This window comes from Montipora foliosa, chromosome 2 (genome assembly GCF_036669935.1).
Source record: "Montipora foliosa isolate CH-2021 chromosome 2, ASM3666993v2, whole genome shotgun sequence".
Taxonomy (NCBI): Eukaryota; Metazoa; Cnidaria; class Anthozoa; order Scleractinia; family Acroporidae; genus Montipora; species Montipora foliosa.
In genome coordinates, this window is record NC_090870.1 from 16877875 (window position 1) to 16884277 (window position 6403).

The window sequence follows — 6403 nt, forward strand, 5'->3', positions numbered from 1 at the left end:
AGCTAAGTGCTTTATAGAGTCAGACAGAAAGGTTTTCAGGCTGGTATAAGGTGCTTAGAAAACTCAGTTCAAAATAAAGTAGAAGAAAGTACTACGCGCAATCAATTGTAAAGAGACTTGAACGTTCGTCGAAAAAGAGTTTCCAAGAGTTCAAAATAAGTTTCGACTCAGAGTAATTTGTCTTCTTTGGTAGTTTTTCATGAAAGCAACTGAAAAACGTGCACCTCATAACACTGAAATACAATCGAAACAAAAAAATTACTGATGCAATATCAAAGAGTCAGAGAGTCAAAAGTCAAAAGTCGTTTACTTGAAACCTGCTTAGTCGCAAGCATGCTTCTCTCGGATATACTGCTGAAGTTAGAAATGACAGAGACAAGTAATTTCTAAGGGTGTGGCCCGAACGATAAAAAAAGGCGGCCAACACGGAGATCTCTTTGACTTGACTTGTCGAATGGAGACTAAATGTGTGCCCAAATCTTCGACTACTTGTACCAATATATATATCTTGCGAACTTTGTGCCACTTCATAAAGTAAACCACGTTCTAGTAAACATATTCAGCTACCTTTTTATACAACCACCTGGAGTATCAATACAGGCCGATGTTTTGGTGTGCATACCGCACGTGTTTTGAATAAAATGTGTTCCTTTACATCATATAATGGATTTTGGAGAAGGCTTAAACAAGGCCAGTTTTTGTTGAGTAGTTTTGTTTGGTGAGAAGTTTTAGGGCTTTCGTTTGACCACCGGAAGAAATAAGAATACTCATTTGATGATTGATGACAGCTATTTAAAGAAAAACTCGACAATTTCTTCCCTCGGCCGGTCTCATATAATTATTTCAGAAAAGAACTAAAAGCAAGGTGTTTTCTTCATTAAAAGTTGTTAAGTGGTGATCACGGACTTAGAGTGAAGGATGACAAAGTTCAAAGCCTACTGCTCGCTATGTTTATTATAATGACCTAAACATTGCATGACCATATGGATAGCCGTACCAGGCGCACATTTTATCCATTAAAGGAAAAGCAGCCGTGGGAATAGAATTTATCTGTCTATTTGAGTGAAGAGGTGTGACTCTGTTCGCCTTAATCAATTCTTGGTGGGCGGTATTAGCACAAGGAATTAATCCATTAATGGTATAAATAGAGAGTTTGTTGGCAAGCCAAGTGAAGTTTGCAAAACTCCCTCACAGAAACTTAGGAACAAGAAACGTCGATTTATCAAAATGAAATCAGAGTTGATTGCAAGGATTATGATTTTCGTTCTTTTCCTGGAGTGTTTCGCCGAGAGAGGAGACTGTGCAACCACCATTAATGTTCCTGCTCGAGATGACATACTAAGCGTCAGGAAAAGCAAGGTAAAGCGCGTTTTAGCTAGACTTGTGATCAGTGATTTTGATTATTAAGCGACTGATATAAGAGCTAAGAAAGGCAGAGTAGTAACTGGGTGAAAAGATAGTACTGCCGGCTTCCTATTATTGTTGTTATTATTATTCTTATTCTTATTCTTATTCTTATTCTTATTCTTATTCTTATTCTTATTCTTATTCTTATTCTTATTCTTATTCTTATTCTTATTCTTATTCTTATTCTTATTCTTATTCTTCTTCTTATTATTATTATTATTATTATTGTTATCATCATCATCATCATCATGTATGTATGTATGTATGTAAACAAGAAACACACTCCGTGTCAAAAAACATACGCAACTAAATAAATTTCTCACCGGAATTTAGGATCAAACCCTTTTCTGAAAAACCTTTTTTCCTTGAATGAAGCATAAAATAGACAATAATCTTTGAATTTTTTCAGATTCTTGACTGTCAAGAATTAGTCACATTTCCAATTATTATTTTTTACCTGAAGACTGTGTAGAGTTGAGTGCAAATGAACATAAGTAGCTAGACAACAGAGATTGGACTTGAATGAATACAGATTCATTCAAGGTGTTCGATTCCTTCAATGAGTTTGTCAAACCCATATCCAACCAGACAAAGTTACCACGGAAATTTCCATTTGGTTTCAGTGTTGTACATAACGTCACATTAGTAAAATATTTAGAAATACAGATCACTGCTCGACGGCCGATGTTACATTATTCCAATACTTTCCGCAAACGTTCGATGAACAGCACACCACTGAAATGTTTGAATGATGAACTTCATTCCAACATCCTGGCTAAATACACTTACTGTGGTCATCATTTTAGCCCGGCTGTTTTTCATTCTTTCCTTACAGTTTAAGGTCATCCATCCATAAGTTGAAAATAATTTATATGGTAAGCTTTCATTTTTCGTAAACCGTACCCTAATCTGCTGTTACTCTTTCTCACAATAAATGTGATTGGTATCGATGCACTGAATCACAAACAATTGGAGAGGTTTGAAAGTCTCCTTGAAAAATACCTCTTCTATTGCCACCTCTCCTAACTTTTGCTCACCTGCCCGGTGACAAGGTTCTACTTTCCACTTTAGCTATGCTATTTTAGGTTAGTACTATTACATTCGTTTCACCATTCAGCTTGGACTTCAATATCATGTTTTCTGTACCCGGCCAAATTGTTCCTTCTCAGTTCTCCTTTTCATCTCTGTGTGTTTTATGTCATCTACCTCAAGTACTCCAAGGTACCTATTGTGAATGCGTCCTCATCGCTATCATTCATTGCTCGAATCAGCTTCTCACCTAGGATGACAATATCCTTAGATCAAACACGTTTCCCCCCTCTTCATGATTAACACCACGCACATTTTTCTATTCCAAATCAATGTATCGATTTGGTTTTCACTTTTACCGTAGAGTAGATCATCCATAAATATAAACAGAAGATGGTTTATAGTCTGTAGGCCATTCCTTAGGCTGTTTCCTTCCTTAAGTTCTCTTAAAACTGTATTGGTGCCGATACAAACAGAAATGGAGAGAGGCTGTCTCCCTGAAAGATTCCCCTCTTGATACATACTTCACCCAGACCTTGGTTACCAGGCCAGCTGTAAATTCCTAATTCCATTTTTTCATGTGCTTTTGGACTATCTCAGTCAGATTCTTTGCGATGCCAAACGTGTTCTCTACATTCAATGATCCATGCGTATGCTTTCCTATAGACCACCCATTCCATTCCTGGCCTGTTTTTCACCTGCTAGAGTTTTTGAGCATCATCATACCCATTAGGAGCTGGTCTTTATTTCTTCGAGTCTACCTTCTACATCCTTTCTGTTCCTCTGGCAACAGCTTCTTTCTTTCAAGTTTACCATACTTTGTCTCCACCTGCACCCCTGTGCACAACTTCCACATCAGTGGTTACAAGCAGGTTATTGGTCTGACGTTTGACACGTCATTTCCCTCTTCTTTGTCCTCTATTACCAACACAATCCTCCCTTTGGTTAAAGGGAGAGTTGAGTTTCACCTCTCATTTGTCGATGTCCTTATTTTCACGTACACTGTTAGGAACATGATCATACCACCTCTCATCTCTCTCAAACCCATATTTTCCTCACAGATTCCAACGAATTGCCCGAGCTACGTTGTCGTGTCTCTTTTTGTATTCTTTTTGCAACAGTTTCCGGCACACGCGCTCACAATGTGGCAGATTGTCTCGTTGCTTTGTTTTCACATTCTGCATTTGGGATCGCCCTGTGACCTGTCGATCGTTGCTTTTACGTAGTTTGTTCTTATTGCTTGATCTTGTGCTGCAACAGTAAGGGACTCTGATTCTCTTTTAAGCTTTCCTTCTTTCAACCAAGTCCATGTTTCATCATTTCTTTGATTTTCGCTCTGTCTCGCAAATTGCCCGTACAATGGCACCTCTTTCCATCCTTGGATATTTGCAGTTCTCCTCCTTTCCTTGAAACTGGAAGCCGTGTCTTGGTTTTCAACTCCTTTCCTCCTGACTTCTTTCAAAATCTTCTCCTCACTGGATTGGACATAAGTCTCCAGCAATATTCCTACCTGATTGACGCAGTCCTCTACGGAGATGAGACCTCTTCCTCCCTCCTTCCTTGGAACATAGAGTCCATGGGTGAAAGGCCCCGTTCATTGTTAGTAATTTTCTTGCTGTGCGGTCTTACTGCTGGAGTTCTTGTTTCTTCCAATCGATTATACCCCGCATATCTAACAAGCAACACTGCCCAGGTGTTTATGGTTTCCACCGTTTAGCTTCGACTGCGCAACTTTTCTAACCCGAAAATATTTCTTCCCAATTTTTCTCTTCACCTGGACGTGCAACATACCATCCGCCTCGAGCGCTTCTAATATATGTATCCATCGCCTTCTTTCATAATCCCTTCTGACTGTGCCAGCTTACCACGTTTCAGCACCAGGACAGCACATTTTTCGACGACAAATAAATTTCATCCCGATGTCCTTGCTGAATATTCTCACAATTTGTATCAGTGAATCTAACTGGTTGTCACTTCTGACATAAAGCTTTCACCTACTCTTGGCTCTGGCACTTGCCAAAGGTGTTACCTCAAACTCTAGTGCGGAAGGGGAGGGGGGAGGGGAGGTATCCACTTAGTAGGTTGAAGCCATAGCTTGTCCAACCCCAGTCCCCAATATATTATTATTATTATTCTTATTATTATTATTATTATTATTATTATTATTATTATTATTATTATTATTATTATTATTATTATTACATATTTATATATATATATATATATATATATATATATATATATATATATCTTTCGTGGATGCTACCAGGAAAATCATTGTTACCTGTACATTTCTTAAGACTATGAATCAAAGAATTGTATATTTGAGGTGCTTTTTATAGACGAAAGAGAAAAGTGATGGGATCCTCGTACTTATCTGGACAATTTAAGTAATTCTGCCTTTCAGGTGGCCTCAACAGGATTCGAACACATGACCTCTGCGATGCCGGCAATAAGGACATTTAGATTCTAGGACGAGGGCGCGAACGAGTACGAAATTTGACTGCCCGTTTTTAGCGAAAAGAGTTAAAAGATATATAACCCGGACGATTAATCTTACTCTTTGTTAGCAGTGTAGGTTGCTCAGTTATTCTTCTTGCTGGTAACTGAGCCTTTTTGCTGATCGAAAAATGCCAAAACTGCTACCCTGTCGTTGACTTGTTTTGACACGACAACATTTTGGCAAAACCTCGTACTAAAATGACGACGGCATCACGTTTTTCCCGCCAAAATGACGCTGGTTTGCTCGCGCTCACTGTTGTTCTTTGAGAGAATCTCGTACTCGTAGTCGTCCTCGTCCTAGAATCTAAAGCCCTCTAATGCTCTACCACCAACTGAGCTATAAAGCCCGGCACATAGTTGTCTTAGTTGGGCGTAGGTCACTTTGTTGGGCTCATCTGTTTGCACGAAGGACTCGATGCATTAATGAAAGAATAGCTTGAAATAGCAGGAATAGCTTGAAAATACATCATTTGTTGGAAGCAACCATAAATTTTTGAAAGAAAGAAAACCTTTACCAACGAGTAGAGATAGGCGAGGGGAACTACAAAGTTCTTGGCGTATATTTTTGTTTCAGGTACTGCGGAGCGATTATCGACGGAATTTGTGCGAAGTTGCACGACAAATTGATTGCAAGCTGGATCTCCAAGACCGTGAGCCCAAGATCAACCTACGAAGCCCATGAAGAAGCATAAGCATGCCGTGCAACGGATCCAGAAATAAATTTTAATGTTACTTATAACCAAATTAAAATAAAAATGAATCTGCAAACCAATCTATCATGTGGTGGGTTGTTTTTATAAATTGTATGAATAAATGCAAAAGAGGATGAAGGAAGAGAACACATCCATACCATACATTGGGTCTCCTCAAATGATAATATTTTTTAATTCAAATTTAGTCCATTGTCATGCCCCGCGGTTACTGGAAGGCACTCGATTGGTTAGTTGTAATTACGTTATTAAAATTCGAGACCAAAATAACTTTCACTGCATGGCGCGAAACTTAAAATATATTGTCTACCCTCTTACTCTCTTGAAAACTGTCAACTATGATACTTTGCCTTTTTTTGTTGCTGAATCGGAATGGTATTCACTATCAACTTCTGTAATGAGCTACTGACAAGTCGTAAAGTGGAATAGGTTTTCTGCTCAGGCTTACCCCCTAAGGAAAAATTAACTCTTACCCCAACCAACTACGAATTGAACAAAATAAAAGTTGTCTTTTTTTTTGGAGAGGTTAAATCGTGACGGTGAACCCAGAACAACAAACAACTTTTCATAGCCTATATCGTGTGACAATTTTTTTCTTAATTTTACTCTTATATATTCGGGAAGTTTATTTTTAGAAACTGATAAAAAAGCCGCCCCATCGTCTTTATGGAGGAGAGTTTTTCCCTTAGTTTTTCTCCAAATTTCAAGCCGAACTTTCTTTTTCCAACACTTGTTTTGTTACTCGACGCTGAAGA

At 38.4% G+C, this 6403-nt stretch overlaps 1 long non-coding RNA gene across 1 annotated transcript; it reads left to right on the plus strand.

Annotated features, from left to right (window-relative positions):
- The first annotated feature begins 1045 nt into the window (after positions 1 to 1045).
- Positions 1046 to 5710, plus strand: LOC137992573 (uncharacterized). Its single transcript, XR_011121717.1, has 2 exons — positions 1046 to 1359; positions 5513 to 5710. It is a non-coding gene; the product is annotated as an uncharacterized lncRNA (long non-coding RNA).
- The last annotated feature ends 693 nt before the right edge of the window (positions 5711 to 6403 follow it).